General features: G+C 40.2%; 2 pseudogenes; one reads left to right on the forward strand and one right to left on the reverse strand.

Moving 5' to 3' along the window:
* The first annotated feature begins 677 nt into the window (after positions 1 to 677).
* On the forward strand, positions 678 to 2,632 carry LOC117284765 (annotated as a pseudogene).
* Positions 2,633 to 4,400: 1,768 nt separating this feature from the next.
* Positions 4,401 to 6,046, reverse strand: LOC104866897 (annotated as a pseudogene).
* Between the last annotated feature and the right edge of the window lie 19,995 nt (positions 6,047 to 26,041).

Below are 26,041 nucleotides of genomic sequence, written 5' to 3' on the forward strand. Positions count from 1 at the left end.
TGATGACACTAAATCAAGCTGTCTGCCTGAGCCCTCAACTTGAAACCTACATCCAGAGGAGACCAGTGATCTGATTGCTTCCTCATTCATGTACCAACATGAACAGGGACACATCTCAGCTTTGACAGTTGCCATGGGCTGGGGTTTATGGACAAGGGACAGAGGGGTCATACATAAACCCAGAGGCTATAAAGAGGGACAGAGAGGAAAATTATTGCTTGAATTCCAAAAACTTCAGGTTCTGGAAGAAATCCACTCATTAGGAAATATATAGGAATTTTTTTCACTTCTTTAGGAGCAATTTTTTTTCTTTTTCTTTCTTTTTGGGGGTGAGTTTGGAGTTTAAGCACCCATCTTATTTTTACCTTTTTACTATTACTTTATTTGTTTGATTAAGTCCTCCTTTTTTGCTCTCTCTTTTCTTTTCTATCTCTTTTAGTCTGTTCCCTCGTCTTTAAATCTTTTCCCCTCTACTCTATATTTTGTATTATTTTCCTTGTTGGTTATTTCTGTTTTTATCTAAAATCAACTTTCTTTCACTCCTTAGTAGGATCCTTTGTTTCAATTTTATTGCCTTGTTTCCAATCGTGCATTGCTTAATATTTGAAATTCTATTGGCTTTCCCGCCCGCCGGCCTCGCCCCGCCTCCCTCGGTCCCTGAGCTCATAGAGCGCCGGTCAGCGGCAGGGGGCGGAGGCCCAGGGCTGCGCCGAGAAAGAGGGCGGGCGGGCACCGAGAGAGTCTCTATATGGCGGCACTTTTGTCGGGCCTGGCAGTCCGGCTCTCGCGCTCAGCTGTAGCCCGTTCTTATGGGGTCTTCTGCAAGGGGCTGACCCGCACGCTACTCATCTTCTTCAACCTGGCCTGGCGACTGCGCATCAGCTTCCCCTACCTCTACATCGTGGCTTCCATGATGCTTAACGTGCGCCTGCAGGTTCATATTGAGATCCACTGAAGGCCATCCCCTCCTGACAGAGGCGTCACCCTGGGCTCACCATCGCAAAGGACGCAAAGCATGAGGAGCAAGAGAGGGACCCTTGGCACCTGCACAGCCGAAGCGAAGGGGAAGGGAGGAGAGGACCCGGACAGACTGGAGAGGAGTGCCTAGAAGGGAAGCCCTCGCCCCGCAGCCCCTTTCCCGGCTGTACACGCCTGCGGGAGAAGGAGATGGAGGTGGAAACACACAGAGCGAGGAACTGTCCTAGGAAGCGGAAGCCGGTCTGAGTGAGGCTGGCCTCCTGCTTCCTACCTGCGACAGGGCGTTTCTGTACTGGAAGGGCTCCCCTGGGAAGAAAGTCAGCCTCAGCAGCGGTTCCCGACAAGGCTGTGGATCTGTCCCCGGCCCTGAATCTGTTTCCGCAGGAGAGTGCCTTGCTGCGCTGTCCCGCGGTGCCGGGCCAGCTCTGCAGAGGGAATGGCCGGGAGGAGGCCGCGGAGCCGCGGACAGCAGTAGAGGATGGTGCTGCGGCGGAGAGCCCTGCGCTTCGGTTGGACAGGAGGAGCAACTGCGGGAAGCGGGAGTTTCCGAGGAGCCAGGCTCTGTGCTGAAACTGCCCTGCCTGTGTCCCCTGTTGTTGCCAGAGAGGCTGCACGCCCCGTCCCCAAGGCCTCCTGAGAGATGAGACAAGATGTGAGCGCCTCGACCAGCTAAAGACTGTGCTCTCAGGGCAGACAGCAATACAGGAACATGCTTCTGAGTATAAATTATACCTCAGATGGTGTGCAGATAACATTGGGGTTGCTGACTGTATGACCTTTGAAATTAGCAAATGCTGTAGGTCGTAGTTAAGGTACAAGCAAAACAATAAAAATAGTAGCTTAATTTTAAAAGTTGTCTTAGAATGATTTTTTGGCATTAAGTCTGGATGGAAACAGAACAGCCATTCAGTTCCTGCTTTGGTTTGTACCACTAATAAAACTTTACAAAGTAGCAGTCTGAATAAACTGGCTAAAAGCTAGATAATGGAGAAAGAAATTGTTGATCATGTTTTAAATTGTGCTTGAAAGACAAGAAAGAATTGGGAACACTTTCATGAGATTATTAATATACTCAGTATACTATCAGCTGGGAACTTGGCTTACCATAAAGTTCTTTGTCTCCAATACAAAGGGCTACTGTCCCAGACACTCTCTTTAGTTTTCTTGTCACCAAATGGAAGTGGATAATTGTAAAGTTTACCTGCTGTACTTTTATGAAGCCTTGCTGAGTTCATGGTGAGCTGTTACTCTTTCTGTGTTTTGTAGAATAATTTTGGTCTGCAACAAAATTTGATTTCTCACATTCCTTTCTTTCTACTTGAAATGCCTTTTCAATGGAGGCCCTATGGTGAAAGTAGCAATTTTCAATTTAGAATAATCTTCTCAAACTAGGATTCCTAGCAGTATTAGCCTAAGTAAAACGGAGCTTGACTCTGCTGTAGCTCAGATACAGAGGCAAATCAACTATTTTCCCTTACCAAAGTTCCCAGATCCAAGAAGTTGAGGTCTACTCTGCACTAACACTTTTCTGAATTAATTTGTTGATAACTTTAATAAAGATCATTTAAAACTGTAAGTTTTTAAAGACTCCCAAAGTGAAGCTTAAAATAATCATTTTGGAAATGGAATGAATATGTCAATTTGTATTGTGTGTAAAATTATTAGTCCATGTGCTATTTTAGTGTTTTAGGAAAATGGAGAATAAAATCCATTCTTTAGAATAATAAATGTCTTATTTTAACATGTATAAAAATTTGAAATTATATTTTTATGGTCCCATTCCCTTGCAACTTCTATCTTTACTGGTATAACCATTAATATTTATGAATGCATAGATAGACTGGAGTATAATTCATAGATTAAACTAAAGCTTACTAAAGTTGAACAGTGCTTTATTGTTTTTTAAATTAATTTTATTGATACAATTTAAATATACATATTTTTTGTTTTTTGGGGGATTTTTTGTTTTGGTTTGGTTTTTTTGGGGGGTACCAGGGATTGAACTCGGGCCCTTGTGCTTGCAAGGCAGGCCACTGAACTGCTGAGCTAAATCCCCGGCCCTAAATATACATATTGATCACATTCATCAAAGGGAGTTTGTACCCATAAGTGATATATCTTGATTCCTCTTTTTCTCCCACTCCCCTCCCCACACCCCCTTATTTACAAAAGCTTTGTTTCCACTTTTTTCATTCTATTATTGATTTTTCCTTTTTCCCTTCCTTTTTTCCCTCCCCTTTTCACAACTTCCCTTTCCTTTTGAACAGTTTCTTCCTGTTTTATGTCACCTATTGTACATTCTGTTGCTTATTTACCCTTTCAGTTTCTCACACTAGAGAGACAATATGATATTTACACATAGTGTCCACTTTATTTCACTTAAGACTATAGTCTCAAGTTGAATCCATTTAGCTATAAATGTCTCAAGTTTTTCTTTCTCTATGGCTGTGTAGTTCTCCATTGTATAAAATATGCATCTCTTTGTTCATCAGTTGATGGGTATTTGGGTTGTTTCCAAGTTTTAGCTATTACTAACTGTGTTGCAATAAATGTGGGTGAGCCTATATTATTGTGGCATGATTATTTTAATTTTTCTGGGAAGACACCCAGCAGGGGAATAGCTGAGTCAAATGGGAACTCTAATCCTAATTTTTGTAGGAATCTCCACACTGATTTCAACAATGGTTGCACCAGTCTGCACTCCCACCAACAGTGTATAAGAGTTCTTTTTTCCCCACAACCTCATGAGCATGCAGTGTTGGTTGATTTCTTGATAATAGTCATTCTTTCTGGAGTGAGATGTAATACCAGCATTGTTTAATTTGCATCTCTCAGCTGACCAGTGATATTGAACATTTTTTCATATTTTCTTGCCATGTCTACTTCTTCATCTGAGAAATGTCTATTCATTTCAGATCCCCATTTTGTATTGGGTCTTTTAATTTGGGAAGTCAGATTTTTAATTCTTTGAGTGTTCTAGTCTTTTATCTGAGGGCTACTGGCTATAATTTTTCCCACTCTGTGGATTCCCTTCACTCTGCTGTTGATTTGTGTGTGTGTGTATGTGTGTGTGTGTGTGTGTGTGTGTGATGCAAATCTTTTTAATAAGATGAGACCCAGTTGTTGATTCTTTGCACTATTTCCTGTGTAATTTCGGTTCCATTCATGGTCATTGCTTACTCCTATGTTCTGAAGAGCTCTACCTGTCTCTTTCCAGCAGATTTAGTGTTTCTGTTTTAATATTTATATATTTGATCTATTTTGATTTTAGTTTAGTTCATAGTGAGAGACATGAGTCTAGATTTTTATTGGTTTTTTTTTTTTACTTCAGTAAACCATTATATATTGTAACTGAAACCAGCAATGATGGGCATGTGATTCCCTTACATCAGCCGGCCTTCTCTTCATTTCCTTCATCCGAATTCTCCAGATCCTGGGGAGGACCCTGTGTGGAGCTTCCTGTCAGTTCATCAGCAAGGGCCAAGTGCTACTCTAGGCTAGAACATGCCACCGCCCATCCTGTCCCCCATCCCGCCCATGGCGCCCATGGCCAGGTCCTTCTCCTCCTTAGGGATTTCTGTAACCACAACTTCTGCTGTTGTTAACCGAGAGGCCACCCCTGCAGCGTCCAGCAAAGCAGTTCTTACAACCTTTGTTGGATCAATGATTCCCTTCTCTATCATATTCACAAAGTCTCTAAGCATAGCATCATAGCCAACCTCAGAGGAACTCTGCAGGATTTTTTCAACTATCAGAGACCCTTCCACACCTGCATTCTTAGCAATGGTCATTGCAGGAATCTTCAGTGTTCTTTTAATAATTTCTATACCAATTTTCTGATCTTCATTAGCAGGAGTTAAGGCATCCATGGTGGGAATGCACCGAAGCAGGGCACAGCCACCCACCAACACAATGCCTTCTTCCACAGCCGCCGTTGTAGCATTGAGGGCATCTGTGACCCTGTCCTTCTCATTCACCTCGACATCACTTGTCCTTCCAACCTTCAGCACAGCCACTCCATCTGAAAGCTTTGCCAGTTGCTCATTCAGTTTCTCCTTCTCATATTCACTGGTGGTGATTTCTAATTGCTCAGCGATTTCTTGAATACAGTTTTCAATTTGTGCTTTGTGACCTTTGCCTTTCAAAAGCGTGGCCTCATCTTTGGTCACAATGACCTCTCCAACTTTTCCTAAGTCCTGGGCCTGAACATCTTCAACATTTAGGGCCAACCCCTCCTCTCCAAAGACTAAACCACCAGTAGCAATAGCCATGTCTTTCAGCTGATTCTTCCTATTGTCACCGAACCCTGGATCTTTGACTGTGACAACCTAAAGACCAACCTTTAGCCTATTCAAAACCAGGGTACTGAGAGCTTCTCCGTCAACATCGTCAGCAATTATGACCAAGGGCTTTCGGTGAGCATTGGCAATTTCAAGAGCAGGTACAATGGACTGGACGCTAGAAATCTTCTTTTCACCCAGTAGAATGTAGGAATTCTGGAATTCACACTTCTGGCCTTTTGATGTATTAATAAAGTATGGAGAAATATAACCTCAATCAAACTTCATGCCTTCAATAATTTCCAATTCATCATTCAAGGTTTTTCCATCCTTGACTGTGATGACGCCCTTCCTTCCGACTTTCTTCATTGCATCAGATATGATGTTGCCAATTTCTTTGTCTCCATTTGCAGAAATTGTAGCAACCTGAGCAATTTCTTCGGGGGTTGTCACAGGTTTAGACTGTTTCTTAAATTCAGCAATCAGCATCAACAGCTAACATCACACTTCTCCTGATTTCCACAGGGTTCGTGCCTTTGCTGAACTTCTCGAAGCCTTCCTTGGCAATGGAGCCTTCCTGCCTCTTCGTTCTTGTTGTTGGCAACATCTTGAACAAGTTTAGCCCCAATATTTTTGTACTTATCTTTTAAATCAATTGACTTTGCAACCGTCACTCCATCTTTTGTTACTTTGGGACTTCCCCAACTCTGTTCAATGATCACTGTTCTTCCCTTTGGCCCCATTGTAACAGCGACAGCGTCAGCCAGGAGGTCTACACCCTGAAGCATGAAGGCGTGGAATTTCACATGTTTGTCATTTTCTATTTTTCACATTTTAATTTGTGTGGATTTTTCATTGTTGATGCTTATAAATTGCTTATGTGTAAATACCAAATAGCTTCTCTGGTGTGAATAAACTGTAATAGTACATAAGATCCTAATGAGATAACTGACATTATGAAATGGGAAGAAAAGGGCTAAAGGTGTAGGGAAAGTGGGAACAGTAGGGGAAAGGTAATAAGGGAAAAGAAAAAAATGTGAGAAAATGGAAATAAAGTGTTTGTAAATGGGGAGGGGAGGAGGGGTGAAGGGAGGCCTGGGACAACGGGAAAAAATGAGAATCAAGACCTATTATGTAAAGGTACAAGATCACAATAATGAATGTAACTGTACTGTATACCTAAAATGTCCCAATAAACTCAATTAAAAAATAAAGATAAGGTGTATGAGTGTATTTGCAATTCTTTCTGCTTCTTCTAGTCTGTTCCATTGATTCCCCAGGTCTGTTGTTTTTGTTTTATTTTGGTTTGGTTTTTTTCCAGCACCAGGCTGTTTGTTTGTTTGGTTGGTTGGTTTTTGGGTTTTTTCCATAGTAGCTTTATGGTATATTTCCAAGGAAGGGATTGTGATACCCCCTGCCTTACCTTTGTTGCTCAGAATTATTTATGCTATTCTAGGTTTCCTGTGATTCCAAATGAATTTTAGGAATGTTTTCTGTAGTTCTGTGAGGTACTACTGGTAATTTGCTTGGGATTGCAATAAATCCATAAAACAATTTTGGGAGTATGGCCATATTCACTTTGTTGGTTCTGCCTACCCAAGAGCACGGAATATTTTTCCATCTTCTGATACTTTCTTCTATCTCCTTTTTAAGAGTACTGTAATTTTCTATGTATAGGTCCTTTATTTCCTTTTGTTAAGTTGATTCCTCAATATTTCTCTTTTTTGTGCTATTGTGAAAGGTGTTGTTTTACTAATTTATTTTTCAGTAATTTTGTTATTTGTGCACAGGAATGCTATTGATTTTTGAATGGTGAATTTGTATCCAGCTATGCTACAGAATTTGTTTATTAAATCTAGAAGATTTTTGGTGGAATTTTTGGGGTCCTTTTACATAGAGAATAATGTCATCCACAAATAATGATAATTTAATTTCTTCCTTTTCTATCTCTATTGCTTTTATTTATTTTTCTTCTCTAATTGCTCTGCTTAATGTTTCCAGAACTCTGTTGAATAGAAGTGGTGATAGAGGACATCCTTGTCTTGTTTCTGATTTTAGGGTGAAAGCTTTCAATTTTTGACCATTTACTATGATTTTGGCCTTTGGTTTGTCATACATGGCTTTTATCAGATTGAGATTAAGACCATCTATTCCTATTTTCTGTAGGGTTTTTATCATGAATTGTTGGATTTTGTCAAATGCTTCTGCATCTATTGAGATGGTCATGTGATTTTTCTTTGGTGCTGTTGATGTGGTATATTACATTTATTGATTTGGGTATGTTGAACCATCCCTGTATCCCTGGGCTGAATCCTACATGATCAGCATGTATAATCTTTTTGATAATTTGTTGCATTTGGTTTGCCAATATCTTATTGAAGATTTTTGCACCTCTGTTCATTAGGGAGATTGGCCTGTAGTTTTCTTTTTCAGTTGAGTTCTTCTCTGGTTTTTTGTATCAGGGTAATACTTGCTTCCAGGAATGATTTTGGAAGTATTGCTTCCCTTTCTCTTCTTTTGAAGATTTTGAAGAGATTTGGCAGTAAATCTTCTCTAACTTTCTTGTACAATTCAGCATTGATATTGTGTTGTTTAGAATTTTTTATATTCTCCTGTTTCAGATTTGAAAATTCATATGCATCTAGGAATCTGTGTACTTTTTCTGTGTTTTCCATCTTGTTACAGTACAGGTTCTCAAAGTAGGTATTGATGATCATCTGGATTTCCCTTGGATCTACAGTGAATGCACCCTTTTCATTTCTAATCAAATGAATTTGAGTTTTTTCTTCCCTCATTTGATAAGGTTTCCAAAGTGTTTATCAATTTTATTTACTCTTTCAAAGAACCAACTCTTTCATTAATGCTTTGTATTGTTTTCTTAGTCTTAATTGCATTCATTTCTGCTCTGATCTTTATAATTTCCTCTTTTGTGTGAGCTTTGGGGTTGTCTGGCTCTTCTTTTTCTAGTTGTTTGAGGTTCAACATTATATTGTTTATTTGAGCTCACTTTGGTTTCCTGATGTGAGAGCTCATCATTATAAATTTCCCTCTTAGGACTCCTTCCATTGCATCCCATAATTTGCAGCACGTTGTGTCATCATTATCATTTAATTGTAGATACTGTTTAATTTCTTATTTAATTTCATCTATGACCCATTGGTTGTTCAGGAGAGTGTTTAGTTTCTATATGTTTATGGAGTGTTTGTGGTTTCTTTTGCTGTTGATTTCCATTTTGATTGCACTATGATCAGTTAATATGCATGGGATGATTTCAATTCCTTTGCATTTGCTTATGTATGGGCTAGTATGTGGTCTGTTTTGGAGAATGTCCCATGTGCCACTGAGAAAATTGTGTATTCTGATGCTTTGGGACAGAAGTCTGTAGAAACCTACTAAGACCATTTGTTCACAAGTTTCTTTCAGTTCTGATATTTCTTTGTTGATTTTTTGTCTACATGATCTGTGTATTTGTGACAGTAGAGTGTTGTTTGTCCATTACAATTGTGTTCATGCTTATTATATTTCTCATGTCTGCTAATTTTTGCTTTATATATATAGTATATATAATTCATATGTATCTAGGAATCTGTTGCTTTTTGCTATATTTTCCATCTCATTGGGTGTATAGGTTCTTTTTTTTTTTTTTTTTTTTTTTTTTTTTTTTTCGGGGACGGGAACTCGGGATCTTGTGCTTGCAAAACAGGTGACAGAACCACTGAGCTAAATCCCTGGTCCCAGTGTATAGGCTCTTGAAGTAGGTAATGATGATCTTCTAGATTTCTGCTGGGTCTACTGTAATTTCACCGTTTTCATTCCTAATTGCATGGATTTGGGCCTTTTCTTTCCTTTTGTTTTTTTTTTTTTTTGATAAATTTGTCTAAGGGTTTGTCAATTTTATTTATTCTTTCAAAGAACCAACTCTTGGCTTCATTGATATTTTTGTATTGTTCTTTTAATCTCCATTGCATTTATTTCTGCCCTGATCTTTATCATTTCCTCCCTTGTATGACCTTTGGGTTTTTCCTGCTCTTTTTTTTTCTAGAAGCTTGAGGCTTAGCAGCAGGTTGTGTAGTTGAGCTTCCTGTTTTCCTAATATGAGTATTTACTGCTATGAATTTCCCTCTTAAGAATGCTTTCATCATTTCCCATGGATTCTGATATGTTGTACTGATGTTGTCATTTAATTGTAGGAACTGTCTGATTTCTTCTTGAATTTCTGCTGTGATCTATTGGTTATTCAGCAGAGTGTTGTTCATTTTCCATGTGCTTATGAAATTCTTGCAGTTTCTTTTGCTATTGATCTCCAATTTCATTGCACTATGGTCTGATAATATACAGGGGATCACATCAATTCCTTTGCACTTACTTAAGCATGTTCTACAGAGTATATGGTCTATTTTGGAGAATGACCCATGTGCAGCTGAAAAGAATGTGTATTCTGATTTTTTGACATAGAACACTCTGTAAACATCTGTTGAATTCCTTTGTTTAATTGTTTCGTGAGTTCTACTATTTGAGACAGTGAGATGTTGAGGTCTTCCACTACTATTGTATTAGTGTTTATATGATTTTTCATGTCTGTTAATGTTTGTTTTATATAGTGGGTGCTATATGAAGTTCCTAAGGTGCTCTTTGTCATTAAAGTTTCTTATTTCTCCTTCAATTTTGAAAGATACTTTTGCAAGGTACGTCAATCTGGGTTGGACAGTGTTTTCCGTTAGGGCTTGAAGTACATCACTCTGAGCTCTTCTTGCCTTGTGAGTTTCTGTTGAGAAGCCTGCTGTGATTCTGATGGGCTTTCCTGTGTATGTGATTTGTTTCTTTTCTCTGACTGCTTGTAGAATTTTGTTCTCCTGTTGGGTTTCTGGAATGTTAAATATTATATATCTATGTGTAAAATTTTTTTGTCAAGGCTTGTTGGAGTCCTCTAAGCCCCACTGAACTGTATGTTAAGTTTGTTTCCCCTATTTGGGAGGTTTTCTGCCTATACTTCTGGAAACAGTTTTTTTAATGTCATCTGCACACTCTCCTGTTTCTTCATTGAATCCAATCAGTCTTAAGTTATTCTTCTTTGAATCATCTAGCAGCTGCTGGAATTATTGCTTGTGGTCCCTTACTATTTTTTAAGAAATTTTTATTTTCCTTTTCACTAATTGCAATCCTATCTTCTATATCTGAAATTCTGTCCTTGCAATGGCTCATCCTGCTGCATAAACTTTTAATGGAGTTTTTAATCTCCTGGAAATCTATTTGCATCTGTTTTATGCATTCCATTGGTTTTCTTTTTTTTTCTCATTGAGTTTATTGGTACATTTTAGGTATACAATACAGTTACATTCATCATTGGGATCTTGCACCTTTATATGACAGGTCTTGGTTCTCATTTCTTCCCCTTATCCCTGCCCTACCTTCACCCCCTCCTCCCTTCCCTATTTATAAACACTTTCTTTCCATTTTTTCATTTTCTCACATTTTTTTCTTTTCCCTTATTACCTTCCCCCTGCTCTTCCCATTTCCCCTACACCTTTAGCCCTTTTCTTCCTATTTCACCTTGTCCATTATATCAGTAGGATCTTATGTACCATTATAGTTTTTCACACCAGACAAAGTATTCAGTATTTACATGTGTGTGACTTATTTCACTTAAGAGTGCAACCATATGTATATGCATCCATTTACCTATGAATGAATCTACTTTGTCATTCTTTATGGCTGAGTAGTATTCCATTTTATAGAAAAACCACATCTTTTTTATCCAGTCTCCAACTGATGGGCAAATGGGCTGTTTCCAAGTTTTAGCTATTACAAACTGTGCTGCTATAAACATAGGTGTGCATATATCACTGTGGTATGATTCTTTTAATTCTTTTGGAAAGATACCCAGCAGAGGGATGTCTGGGTCAAATGGAACCTCTAATCCTAGTTCTTTGAGGTATCTCCATATTTAAGGGCTTCCATATGGTAAATTTTACAGCTCACAAATATTCAGAGAAACTTTCAAGATTCATTTAATTTTCTGAGATTAAAGAACTTTCCCATGGCCTGTTACCTAAAATTACTTGCACAGAGGGCTGGGGATTTAGCTCAGTGGCACCACATCTGCCTTGCAGGCACAAGGTCCTTAGTTCAATCACCAGTGCCAAAAAATAAAAATAGATAAAAAATAAAATTACTTGCACATTTACAGAATGCTACATGTTTACAATTCCCTCCCACTATTGATATTGGCCATGTGCCTGAGTACCTAGCAGTCTTGTGATGGCTGGCTCTGAATATACAAGCCTTCAGTCTTCTCCATGTGGAAATGTTGATGATGGCATGTCAACAGATCCATCAACTTTGCTGATAACTTCTCCATTCTTGTGGCTCCAAACTTCTTGTTTCTGGAGGGGATGATGGATGATATTGAGTCCAAGATAATCCAATCTCTGGGCTTGGTTTGATATTACTCTCTTGACTCAGTCATTTGGACTTCTCAAGATATTTTTCCTTTCTTATTCATTCAAACCATATAGTGTTCCTACGAGCTTTCTGAACCTCCCACACCTTCCAAGGCAGGTGACAGAACTACTAAGCTAAATCCCCAGCCCTTGTCTCTTTTTGTTTACTCTGATATTGACACACCTGGCAGCTCCTGTACTGGCTCTTAGAACAGCTCTTCAAGAATATATTAGTAACCTGAGAAAGGGGTACATCATCCCCATGAATAGGCTTTTCAAGAAGGACCAGGCCAATATCTGCTTTGACTAGATCTCTTCCACCTTGGGGATCAAATCTGGGATGAAGGCAGGTTCTTTGGTCATGAAGGATGTTCTCTGAGTTATAAGCCCCTTAAAATTCATGTGTGAAACATTTATAAGGGAAGGAAGAGATTTCCAATGATAAAATTCATAGTAATAGAAATAGAAATTATCAGGCTGGAGATTTAGCTCAGTGGTTCTGCCGCTTGCCTCACAAGTAAAAGGTTATCTTTGAGAGTAGGGCACTGATATTTAGTTTCTCAATTCTAGAGAACTTCCATATAAGTCCAATTCTGACAGTTCTGATGTCATGAAATATTCTCATAATAAGGAGGAACTATAAATATACAAAAAAAACTTGTTTTGCAAGCATAACTCATTCTGGAAATATGCTTTTAGTCAAAAACACTTGCATATCAAAGCAATTTTCTCTATAAGAAACTGAGACAATTTGTTCCACAACCCAAAAACAACCATATAAAAATGATTACAATACTGTAATGAATGCAAAATAATAAAATGCAAAATATAAAGGAAAATAAACAAGTTAACCTGAATTTACATTTGAAAACATTTGTGATTGGTGTGTGGGACACTAGAGAGAAGAAGGTTATTATGTAGGATGACTTTCGCTATTATTAACAGAATCACTATTATTTATTTGACTCAATGCGATCACTTTTTTCATGCATCTTTAACAAGGAACCTATCCGATGACACTTGCTTTTGCCTCCTATAGAAGATTTTGTTGCTTGTAATGCTATCACCTTATATAAGTAGTGCTTTTCTACAAAATTTTGGACAGTTTCCCACATTTTATGCATCTTCCTAATCTCATTGAGAAATTCGTCTGTCTTTTTCTCCTCCTCCTCTGCAGGTGTTATCTCCTCTATAACCTTTTGCTGTTGGGAGATGATCACCCACAATCCTGTGGTGAGGCGGGGGAGGGAGAAAGAGACAGAGAGACAGAGACAATTAGAGACAGAGACAGAATCATGGGCCCAGTTGTGATAATGTGACACTAAGACATACTACTCATATTGCAAAACATCACTCATTTATCAAGTTAAAATTTTTTTTGAAAAATGTTTACTTCTTTTGCAGAACACTCAGAACAAGTTACTTGCAATCTTAGATTTACTGTAACTCAAGAGTTTGAATGACTCACAAGGTATATATGCAAAATCAAGAAAACAAATTTCAAACAATTACAGGACTTAGGATCTCATTTGCATAATATACTTGGAAAAATAATAAACATGGTGATATCTGAATAAGATCTGGTGTGTACTAATATCAACTGACTTGTTTGCTACTATAATATGGTTACACCAGCTATTATCATTAGCAAAGGTGGACAAATTTTATATAAAACCTCTTTGTTAATTTTTGCCCCCTTCCTATGAATGTATAATTATTTAAAAACTTAAAATTAAGGAAAAAAGTTGGATACTGTCTTAGTCATATACTCATTTGTGCCATAATGTGTGGCTATAATGAAGTACAACAGGCTGGGAACTTTGTAGAGAATATAAATTTATTTCTAGCATTTCTGGAGGCCACTATGTTCAAAATCAATATTCTCAATATGCTAGCAAGTTTAATATATGCTGAAGTCCTATTGTGCAAAGGTGGCACTGTCAATGTGTTTTCACATGGCAGAAGGGAGGAATGCTATTATTTTGCAGGGCAGAAGATTGGCAAGTAACCTTTAACCTTGAGCCTTTGAAATAGGTGTCAATTTTATTTTTAGAACAGAGCCCTCATGACTTGATTACCTTCCAAAGGCCTTATTTCTTAAAACTGTTTCATTGGGTGAAAGTATCAACATAAATTTTGGAGGGTCCACTCTCATGTAAACCATAACATTCCAACCAGGACTCCCCAAGCTCATGTACTTCTAACATACAAATATATTCATTCTATCTCAATATCTTAACAAGTCTTAACTTGCTCCAGCATCAAATTTAACATCTAAGTTGCAAGCACCATTTAGGAACATCTAAACCAGATAGAGGTGAAATGCAAGGTACAATTTATCCAAAGACAAATTCTTCTCCAGCATTGAACCTATGAAATCAAATTGTGTGCTTCCAAAATATAATGCTGGGTCAGGCATTGGGTAGACATTCCCACTTCAAAAAGGAGTAACAGGGCCAGAGATTTAGCTCAGTGGTTCCACCACCTGCCTTGCAAGCACAAGGACCAGAGTTCAATCTCCAGTACAAAACAAAAAACAAAAACAAAAACAAATCCAAAAAACAAACAGAAATAATAGGTCTTTAATAAGTCTAAAATCTGACAGGATGAAATCATTAACACTTAGAGCTTCACAATGAACCTATTTGACTTCATGTTACACCTTATGTATATAATGGAGAGGAGCTTACTTAGATCCCTAAGGTTCCAGGGCCACCCACACTCACAGCTTTGCTTAAAAAAGCCAACACCACAGCTATCACAATCCCATGCCTTTAGCTCTTTGAAGTTAGAGCTACACACTGGTGGCTCAATAGTTCTGGGGTCTTGAGGATAGCCCAGGTCACATAATTCTACTAGGCATTGCCCTTGTGTGTCTGTCTGTGTTGACTCTGACAAATTATCTCTTCTAGGCATTATTCTTGGGGAGATCTCTAGAGTATCCCTGCTCCTGTAGCACTCTCCAGGGCTTGAGTGTCTCTGAGGTGTCCTTGGAAATGTAAATGAAATCTGTATCCCTGTAGAGTTAGCACCATGTGTATTCCCCCAAGGTCTACAGCTTGTGCCAGCTGGAATAATAGCCGATGCTCACGGACCTCCTTGAACAACATCTTAAGTTGCCAAAGAACATTACAGAAAAAAATTGGACAGCAGAGGCAGAAGGTGGCCTTGGGAAGTGATCCAAAAGATTCCACAACTTGGCAACTTGGGCTACTTCAATGTCCTGAGCCTCTTCCTTAAAGCCATTCTACACTCAAGGCCTTGGTACTCTGAGTCGGTGATGGGCATGTCAGCTTCCCAAAGATCTTTAAAATGCCATTGGGGTCATTCCCTCACTATCTTGAAGAATAGCATCTGGCTTCATTCTCTCTTTTCCAATTGAACACACTTTGGTTTTCTCTCATAAAATGTTTTTATTATTATTCATTAGCTGTGCAGGCTGAGAATCTTTCAAATCTTCACTTTCATTTTAAGCTTCTGTCTTTTCACATTTTACTATAAGCAGTTAAGAGAATCCATGCAGAACTACAAACTCTTTTCTTAGCTATTTCTTCTGCCAAATATCTTGGACTATTACTCTAAAATTGTGCCTTCCATAAAGCAGCAGGATATGGATGAATATCGCTATAGTTTGAATCCAAAATGTCCATAATGTCTCATGCACTGAAGGCTTGACTCCCGGGTCATGGTGCTATTGAGAGTTGATAGAACTCAACTACAGATGAAGTCGAGTAGGGAATCTCCTAGTCTTAGGGGGCATGCCCTTGAAGGGATAATGTGATACCATCCCCTACCCTTCCTGTTTCCTTTGCCCTGACCATAAGAAAAGCAGCTTTGCTCTACTATGTACTCCCTGCCATGATTTGTTACCTTGCTTCCAGCCTAAAAGCAATGGGTCCAATGGACCATGGACTGAAACCTCCAAAACTTATAAGTAGATTAGAACTGATATTTTATTGTCTTAATGGAAAGCTGACTGACAGACACACAATGCAGCCTAGTTATTTGCTCCTTTGTAAAAAGGAAGGTGTTTCCTTCAGCTTCTGCCAAAATATTTACAATTTCTAAGACCTCATTAGAATAGATGCCACTGTCAATATTTCTATCAACTTTCTTTTTTGACACCACTTAGGTAATTGTTAGGTCAAAGAAGACCCCTAGAGCAACCAACAAGAAAAGCAGCAGCAAGAAAATTGAAAATGCAATTTTACTGACTTTGGCAGCCATAGGCATGAGTGATGGCTCCAGGGCAGGGGTGTTCTTGGTTTTATACACACCTGTGGCTTTAGGAGATGTGGGTAAAGGTGATGAGTCAGAAGCGGACAAAGTTGGGTCTTCTGATAGGTTGAGGTAAGTCCTATTTTTGTAAGGTAATTTTCTGTTCTTCTGAAATGGCATCAGTCATTCAAGGTAGAGTTGTATTATACTTTCCTAAATTAGGTTTTTTTCTCTCAGAAATGATGTGGCCTGTCTGCCTAGAAAGACGGTCCTGCGTTCTATCCTCATATTCCCAACTTCTCAAAGACGAACTGGCTTGAGAAGACATTTTTTTTTCTTTTTTCTTTTTGGTGCTGAGGATCAAACTCAGGTCCTTGCACTTGCAAGGCAGGTGCTTCAACCACTAAGCTAAATCCCCAGCCTGAGAAGATAATTTTTGATTTTGTGAAAAAGCAGCACTCTTCCTGTAGGAATAAACAGAGGCTTCTTTTCTTGGCAGATAAGATTATCTAAGCCCTTCATTTTTGTAGGGCCAGCTGCTTTCACTGGGCTAGTGGGTTTTGTCATCTTTTCTATTTAGGTGAGGGTTACTAGGGTTATTTAAGGCTAGGTAGGTCACTGGGTGTCTGTTACCTTGGAAGGAGGATACTGATGTTTGGTCTGGGGCATAGACAGGACACAGGGCGCTAGATATGAGAATGAGAAAGGAACTTTTTTTGTCTCCTAAGGGAGTTAGAGCTCCATACTTTCAACTCCTTGTTTAAGGAGTTAGAGTGTGAGTCTTTTCCTCATGCAGCTGCTTTCTACTGATTGGTGTCACCGTCAGGAGGATGGAGTGGAATCATGAAGTGGGCCAAGAGTCTGGTAAGGATAAGTATGGAGCCATCAGCATATAAGTAGTGAGAGAATTGTTTTGTAGCCACACGAATTCTGTGTTGTATGAATTGATTGAGATGGTGTAAGAGATAAGAGGCAAATGCTAATATGAGAATGATAACTATTGTGGGACCTAGAAGAGAGAGCAACCACTTTCTTGTGAGTGAAGAAAGCCAGTCTGATTCTTTTTGATGTCTTTAGATCTCTGAGACTTCATCGCTGAGCATTTTTTGCTGCATCCCAGGTGATTCATGACACATTGGTTAAGAAATAGGATTCCTCCTATAGAAACAAGCAGAGAAAGCCCTCCTTGGCAGTTAAGACATTGAGGCCCCTGTGGCTTTCAAGAGCCACATTGATACAAAGGGACAAATAGGCTAAGGTATGTCTCTCTCTAATTAGTGAGCAGGCATAGGTGGAATTGCTGGCCATAAAGCGAAAAGATTTCTGATTAAGAAAGGCAAGTCCTGAGATGTAGTGAGAACTCTTGTAAAGTATAAGTAACTGCACAGTGTCTGCTATGTATGGATTAGAGAAGAGCTATACAGTAAAAGGCCCTCCACATATTGGAAAAGGCAGCTACAAGGGCTTTGGCTAATTTCATTCCAAAATGTGTTGGCTCTTAGAATCCTGAAGTAGGACAGTTTAAGTGAGTTGAGAGTTTTTGATATCAGAAACTATCAAAGAAGAGGTTAAAAGATTTTGGCAACTGGAGTCAAGAGGGAGAGCATAAAACAACATTGAGTTCAAGAGCTATAATGAGAAATATGTGCCAGTATTGAGGAAAGAATGTTGCATGAAAATGACTGAGGAGTGTTTGGTGGCCCACAGTAAAAGGCTGACATGTTGGAACAGGTGGTGAGTGAGGTAAAGTTTGTACAATCTTCTTGTGGGGGTAGCTGAGGAGAAAAAGAGTAGCTAAGGTTGGGGAGCTCTGCATGGTAGTGATAAAGTGTAATTTTGAAAGTATATCCCTTCCCATTAATGTGTGGAACTGGTGCGGTGTTTTAGAAAGGAATGCATGAATATTGTTATTTTTAAATCATAAGGCAGAGGCTTTATTACAAAACAGTTTGGAGATAGGGCCATCAACCTCATAAGAGAGAGATTTAAAGTCTCACATATTTTTGTTGCACCAAATACACTGCTCCTATATCTAAAAGAAAAGAAATAAGCTTACCTGCTATTTTTATACAAAACATGGGTTTTATTTTAGTGATGAAAGTCACAGAAGTTTTAGAAGTGTGCCAATTTACTTGTTAACAGGAAGCCTTACCACACCAGGAAGGGATAGATTGGAGTTGTCCTTTGATTTGGAATTGTTCGTCTCCTTCCCAGAGGTAGAGGGACAATTTAACTGTCACTTTAGCATAGGGGAGGAAAGGATGGTTTCTGTATTTATTTCTAAATTATGCTGTGTTTAGTTACCATTAGTGTGTTTTCTTATGACTGTCCAGTTGATGTTGGAAAGAAGTGTGTTATCAAAGAATTTTGAGTGCTGAGGATTTTAGCTCTTTTGTCACTGTAATTTTCCTGATGAATCAGCAAAGCTAAATCATTGACATACGATAAAGTGATAACATCTGCAACTGTTGTGCTGAGCAGTGATGAAGTTAGGGACTTTTTTCAGTTTCCTGATCATCAGATGCAGGATGGCTTTGAGTTTAGAGTTGAGACCCAAGCTGGGTGGTGAGATCTAAATAGCTTTTTGTACTAGATGAAAGCAGTGGTCTTAGGCCTATTGCAAAGAAGTGTAGAATTCTGGAAAAATAAATTGGAAAAGATAGTGGTACAGCATGAATCAAACAGAATTATTTAAGAAGAACTACACACCTCCTGATAGATTTTGATTTAGTGCCTAGTGAAAAAGATAAGAGTCTAGTTTTAATCTTTTGCAGGTTGAGATACAGTTTTTCCAACAGCATTTATTGAAGAGGCTGTCTTTCCTCCAGTGGGAATGGTCAGCTCCTTTGTCAAAGATGAGGTAGCAGAGTGGCCCTTGCCTTTTTATGGGTGCTCAGGAAAGCTGTTTTATCTTTTGGTACTCTGAGACAGGAGTAAATCTTACTGTAATTGGGTAGCTTCTTTTAGAAATGGCTCACTAAATAAAGTTGCTGGGTTTTGGAGCTGCTGGCCTCTTAGTTTCCTCTTAGAACTACACACCTCCTGATACTTATTTGCAGCACGTATCCTGGAATCTGGTCACACTTACTTCCCTACCCAGCTCTGGCATGCCCTAACTTTCTGCTTCCTATCTCCCTGAGAGACACAAATCCTGTGATTCTTATGGGATGCTGAAGGAGTGGAGATCTCTGTCTTCAACAGCTTCTTTGAGCTGGAAGGGACTGTAGACCTTACCTCCTGGGGAATTCTATGTTCTCCAATGACCTTGGGGTGCTGTGGCTCTCTGGCTGGGTTGAAGAAAGAAAAACATGTCATAAGATAATGAGAAAAGAGTTAGTGACCATCGAGCTGCCTGTTTGATAGGAGAAAGAAACATTGCTATTGGCCCAAATATGAGGAGCAGGTCAGATTTCCATGCTTCCCATAGAGAAGAGTGTGTCAGAGAGGTATGTCACATAAATTAGCAGGAGTACAACAGTCATGGACTTAGCAAAATACTGTTTACTTATCTATAGCAGCACTGAACTCTTGATTTTTGAAGAGAAAACTCAAAGGCTCACAGAAGTAGCTTTCTCCTCTTGGGTGGTCTTGTTCTTCAGAAAGTCCATGTGGGGCTGGCTTTATTCTAGAAAGATGAAATCCAATTATATATCTGCCACCTTTACTGTGGTGGGTGTGGCAAGGATCACTAAACAAGGGACTTACATTTGGCTTTAATTGGTCAGTGGGTGTTCACTCTGTCCAAGTATTTTTGAACTCTTGATATTCAAGATAGACAATAGGTAGTCCCCCTGGGCCCAGAGTTGGCTGGACTCTGTTGACATACATTTAGATAGCCTGATGAACTTGTCTCAGATTAATGAGATACTGTAAAAGTCCCAAGGTCTCTGGGTCAACTACCATATCAGAGGATAGAAATTCCCTCCTATATAACATCTCAAATGGTAGTGCAAAATTTATAGTAATCTTATAGCTGTCTAAGAGCATAGCCTGATACTTAGTGAGACATTCCCCTGTTAGGCACAAGTAATTTTTTGTCTCCAGAAGAGCTCTGACTTGATAGGCAGACAAAACTTCTAGTCTGTGTCTCAAAGATAAATTTGTAGCTTCTTTTATTAGTATAGATACAGCTGTTACTGCTCTCAGGCAGGGTGGCCATCCAGCAACCACTCCACCTAACTTTTTTTGAAAAGTGTGCCACTGGATGTGGTTCTTATCCTAGCTGTTGAATGAAGATATCCAAAGCAATTCCTCTCTTTTCTGATATGTAGAGAAAGAAAGGATTTCTGAAGTCAGGTATCCCCAGTGCTGGAGTCTGAGTAAGGGCAAGCTTTATTTTCCAAAAAAGCATTTTCGATCAGACTTGTCCATTCTAGGGGCACAGACTCAGAGCCTTTTACAGCCTCATATAAAAGCTTTGCCATTCATCAAAATTAGGTAGGCAGATCCTACAAAAGCAAGATATTCCCAGGAAGCTGGTTAGAGGCAGGAGGACCAAGATCACAGAGACCCTGGATCTGTTCCCTAGACAGGTGTCACTCTCCATGTGTAACACTATATCAGAGATATTGAATTTTTTCGAGATATCTGAGCCTTTATAGTTAAATAACTCCTAAGTTGGACTGAAAACAAATATCATCTACTGTAGGATGGTTCCTTGTTCCAGTTTTAGGATCCTCAAATCTTTTTCTAGTGTTCTAGCAAAAAGGCAAGGCCTTTCACTAAACCCCTGTGGGAGAATAGTCCAAATATATTATTGCTTTTCTATTGAAATTTTTCCATCCAAATTCAAATAGAAATTGGGAGTGTGGATACAGGTGGATGGAAAATGTGTCATTTAAGTCTAAAAATGAGTACTAATTAGTATCTCCTGGAATTTAGGAGAGAATTGTATAGTGTATGGCTCTGCCACCAGCGGATGGATTAGAATGGCAGCCTCATTAATGATGCAAAGGTCTTGTACAATCCTGTATCCTCCTGAAAGTTTTTGCTACATGGAAAATGGGAGCATTGCAAAGGGACTGACAAGGCCTCAAAAACTTGCATGTGAAAAATATGTCTATGAGAGGCTAGAAGCCTTTATGTGTCACTTTTTTGATTGGATACTGTTTTGCTGTAGGTAATGGACTGGGATCTTTTAACAACTGGCATAGGAGTACTTTACATCCCAGGTATTACATTATACCATGCAGCAGGATCCTTTTGTTGGGTAATTTGGTCAGGGAGACCTGGTATAATCCCAACAAGTACAATCTGTGTTGGCCTCAGCTGGAATTTGAGAATTGCCCTCCAATTTTGCTAGTAAATCTCTTCTTAGTAAGGGACTAGGACGCCGTAGCATAGTTACAAAACTCATAGTTAATCATATGGCCTTCAAGGTGACATGTCAGAAGAGGAGTAAAGAATCTCCAATTAGAGGTCCCATGGACCATAACTACAACTAGGGATATGGAGTAGAGTTTCTAGCAGAGGAAATAAAAACAGAATGAGCCACCCCTATATCAATAAGCAGTTGAATTGGCTTGTCCATGACATCTAAGAGATTACCCATGATTCCTCATAGGAGGTCATGATGTCCATGGACAGGGGCTTTGCAATTTTCTCCCAGCCTCTTCCATCATCAGAGCAGGAAGTGAGGGTTCTGGCTGGCCTAGGCCCTCTCGGAGTGAAGACAGTCAGACTTCCAATGCCACAAGTCAGGCACATTAGCTACTTCATATATGCCCAGGTGGAGATTTGGTGCAATCTTATGCTTAGTGTCCAGTTCTCATGCATATGAAACGTGGACTCTTTCTGTGCTTGTCCCTGGGTTTTTATTATTGTGTTCAACCAATAAAGAGTGGATAGCTTGGAGTGTCTGTCTTTGCCCACTCTGAGGCACTGACCTCCCAGCCCGCCATGTATTATGAAATTATGCATGTCTCTATTGCCTTTCTTCAGCTCTCACCACCCTCCTTTCTAGGGAGATCCCATAATTCCTTTATTCTGCTGAAGCTGACAGGCACAGGTTTCAAAATTATTTGCATCTTGTTAGAAGAAACAGCAAGAGAACTAGTTAGAAGTGATAGCTTTCAAGTGGGATCTTGGAAGGGAGGGAACCCAGTCATCTAAACCCAGGCTTGGATCCTGCCACACTGTAGCAGCAGCTTGGACACCTGGAGCTGCACATGTCAGTAGTTGCCCAGGCACATGTTCACCTCTAGTGCCTCCTACAGCACCAGAACCATTGCCCCAAGGAGGGCACACAGTGGGATTAGCAGATCAGGCAGCTGCATTGTGTGGTGAGGGACTTGTTGACTACTCCCACAGGATTGCTGTTGTGGCTGCTGCTCTTGGCTTAGTGCAAACCCAACAATGCACACAAAACCTTGATAACTCCAGCCTCCAAGTAGGCCAAGCCCTTGCCCTGGCTTAGGAGTCCTTCATGCTTGTGCATGGGCAGCTTTGGCCTGCCCACACTCAGCATGCCACTGAAGGGGACTCAGGCCCCCAAATTCCCTGAAGCCTGGCCCATGCCAGCCCATGGGGCTCCATTCCAAATGTTGCTCGTTGCTGGCTGTGGCTTGCCCACCACTCCTCAGTGGGCGGCACAGCTGTCAGCACACTCAGCCAGGTTCACCCCAGCACCACTAGCCTAGTCAGGTACCCAAGTCCTGTCACCTGGGCCATGGATAGGTGAAGGGGAATGAGAAAGTCACACGTGTATGGGCCTGGCCAGAGTGACCCAGCTCCTCCTATACTCCAGTCTTTTGGCCCTGTGCCTGGGATTTGGCCTCTTGTGTGTGCACCCACCTGGAGCTGTAGCTAAGGTCCTCTGGTGCACTCAGTTGCCACCCAGCTGCTCCTCTCCTTGCTGCCCCATTTTGCCCCACCCAAGCTGCATGAGTTCTTAAAGTGACCACACACATTATTTTCCATGTGAGGAGACACAGTGTCAGTTAAAATCACTTGCAAGAAAATCAGATGTTTAAATCTTAAGACCAATTCATTTTTTAAAACTGAAAAAGAGAAAAAAATGGTGTCAGATTATGCAAACCCATGTAAGTCACAAAGTACAGGATGGTTGCAAGCTTCATGGCAAGGAAATATGGCAACACCCAGGATCAAGACAGACAAACCCAATAAAAAGAAAAAACATTTATAAACTAGTGTAAGGAGAGACCAGGCTACTTTCAAAAAAGGGTAGTAAAGTACAACAAACAAACACGTGGTCAAGACATGTAACTTAACATTTACCTGAGAGTAAGTGCAAGTGAAGAAAAGAAAAAACAGTGTCCATTGTGGCTAGAAGACAAACAAAAGCTGGGAATTCCCTTCCCCATCTGCCACAGCTAGAAACATAGCACTTTTTTTCATACCATAAGTATTCACTGTATTCCTAGCCTAGGGAAGAGAGTGAGGGTGAGAAGGAGAAAATAAAAGCCTGGGTGGGGGCTTGTTCCCCAAGGGCCTTACCTTCTTCTGGTACCTGAGATTTTCTCCTGGCTGGCTAACCCACATAATGTAATCAGGTAAATACTTGTAGAAATGGCTAGCCAAATGAATTTACTGGGTTTTGGGAGTGCTTCCCTCTTCATCTCCACGTCCTTCCTCATCTTGAGGAAAGAATTAAATAAGCAAACTTTTTCAAAGGTGACAAAGTTTATTTGAAATAAGGAGGTTGGTGGGTAAGGAAGAAACTTTCTGCAGAGCCAATTTGGCCTTAAGAAAAGAGAGAAAAGTTAAATGTCAAAAATAAAGGTACACCCTGGAGGACAGAGAGCAGGCTATTTTGAAGAGCCACAATAGAGATCTCTCTGTGGTGTCCCATGTCTTTACTCCTTTCATGTCTCACAGGAAACTGAGAACTGCTATATACAGAGTTCTGAGATTTATTTGGGATGTGTATACTGGAATATTATTATATTTGCTTCCCCCCTGCCTTACCTTCCTGCCTCATTAGCTTTTTATTTAACAGGTCCCAGTTTAGGCTGTGTGTAACCCAAGAGCCGTTTTTTACCTGATATTTGGCCTTGTACCTTGACTTACATTTTCTATAAAAGTGAATCATAGCCATGTCTTATCATATTTGTTATTTTACTAATATAGAGTCACACAAATAAGAGTTGGAAGAAAATGCTTCAGATTATGCAGACAGACCAAGACAAGTCTTTGGTAGTTGGAGGGCTGAATTGAAATTTTCTATATTGGAGTGTGTGGAGGTCTGTAGACAAATAGAAGAGAACTGTGGCCACCAGCAGGAAGTCAGTGTCTCCTGAGGGTCCAGGCCAAGGGGCTAGGTCCCCAGGTCAGGAAGAGCTAAGAAGAATGATCTAGAGACTTATTAAACTTCTTGGACATGACCGCTTGGATCCGACAGGATGGGAGCTGTTGTGTGGAAGGATGGCAGTGAAAGGGCATCCTTGTCCCTTGTTTGCCCCTCCTTTCGTTGCCCTCCATGTTCTCCTTCCCGTGTTTTGGTATTAGATGTTACTGAGGATGATCTAGTGCAAAGAGAAGGTACGTAAGGCAGGAGAATCAGAGGAATGAGAGGGTAGGGCAAAAAGGCCTGAACATAGGGAACACTTTTCCATTCTCCAGAGTGGTGAAGGAAGTTTTGAGGTGGGTTATCTCTCAAGTCTCAGAGAGGACAGATTCTCCAGAAGCCACCAGTGTGATGACTGAGAAGAGCCTATATCTAGATTGCCTGAGGCGGTGCCTCAGAGGAACAGAAGTCTAGCCAGGAGAACAGATATTCCCATTCGCAAGGGAGTAGACACAGACAAACAGGGAAGCCAAAAGGCTGCATCCAGTGGTTTTCTGTATTCCCAGGCCTAGCAACAGAGTTCAAGCCAGGCACCAGGACTTACAGACAGATTTGATGGAGACAGCCCCCCCAAACACAACCTGATGACTTACCCTGCCCACTCATGGTCATCAGGACGAGGCTCTTGGCAGACTGAAAGAAAACCACTGGTGATGGAGGCAGAAGACATCAAGAGTGGGGGACAGACCCTGTTATGATTTAGGTTTAGATTTCCCCTCAAAGCCTCAGGCAGATGAGGTTAGACTTTCTTTTTCAGAGGTAGTTGAATCTGGAATGTGAGATGCTGGGGTTAAGGGTGTGTGATTACTAAACCACTGCATGTGAGTGATTAAGTTGGCATCACTGTAATCCCTGTAGTCTGAAGAAGATAAAAGGGGCAGAAAGATGCTGTTAAATCCTTTTGTTTCCTTTGCTACTCTGTGTGTGCCATGTTGTTTCTGCTCTGCCATGCCTGTTTGTTATCACTGCCTTAGAGTTGGCCAATGATGGACAGAAACTTCTACAGACTATAAGCCAAATATACTCATTCCCCTCCACCTTTGGTGTTGGGCATTTAGTCTCATCAGTGAGAGAAAAGTAGCTACCACAGACCCCAAACAGGAAGAGATCTCTTATGCCCCCACTCCTAAGTTTTGGCACTGAATGTTAGGTCAAAAAAGACCCCTAGAGAAAACAACGATATAACTAGCTGAAAGAAAATTTAAAGTAGAAGTTTCATTACCTCCAGTGACTGCGCACTTAGGTTATGACTCAAGAAGCTGGCCTCTGACCAGGAATGTTCTGGGTTATAACCAGATCTCTGAGTTTAGAAGATGTGGGTAAAGGTGTGTATTAGTCAGTGCTTACAAATATTTTCAGGGCTGGAGCAAGGCTCCTCAAAAGACTGCACATGCTCTGAATCAGATTTTATGCAAGACACAGAAATTTACAAGATTAACCTACAATGACCACCCACAGAGTGAAATGTAGAAGAGTGCAAAATATCTGTCTATGCGCTAGAGATACGAAGAATCCAGTCAAAGACCTGAAGCCAATGGCAATATCCCATACAGGTCCTAATCAGGAGTCCTGAGCATCTGCGATGAAAGACCAAGGTGTCTGTGCTGGGAGGTTGAAGGGTCGGTGCTAAAAACTAAGAGTCTGCATTTGCAGGCTGAAAGTCTGGTGCTGGAGGCTGAAGAATCTGCACCGAAAACTAGAAGATGACATCCAAGGCAAACGCAAAGACCAAGCTCCTCTGAAAAGAACAGCAGAAGTTCTTCCAAAGAAAATCAGTCACAACAAAGATCTTCCAAGGGATATCACCTGAAATCCTTCCC

The sequence above is a fragment of the Fukomys damarensis genome, unplaced genomic scaffold, assembly GCF_012274545.1.
Source record: "Fukomys damarensis isolate Sample0158 unplaced genomic scaffold, DMR_v1.0_HiC HiC_scaffold_39, whole genome shotgun sequence".
Taxonomy (NCBI): Eukaryota; Metazoa; Chordata; class Mammalia; order Rodentia; family Bathyergidae; genus Fukomys; species Fukomys damarensis.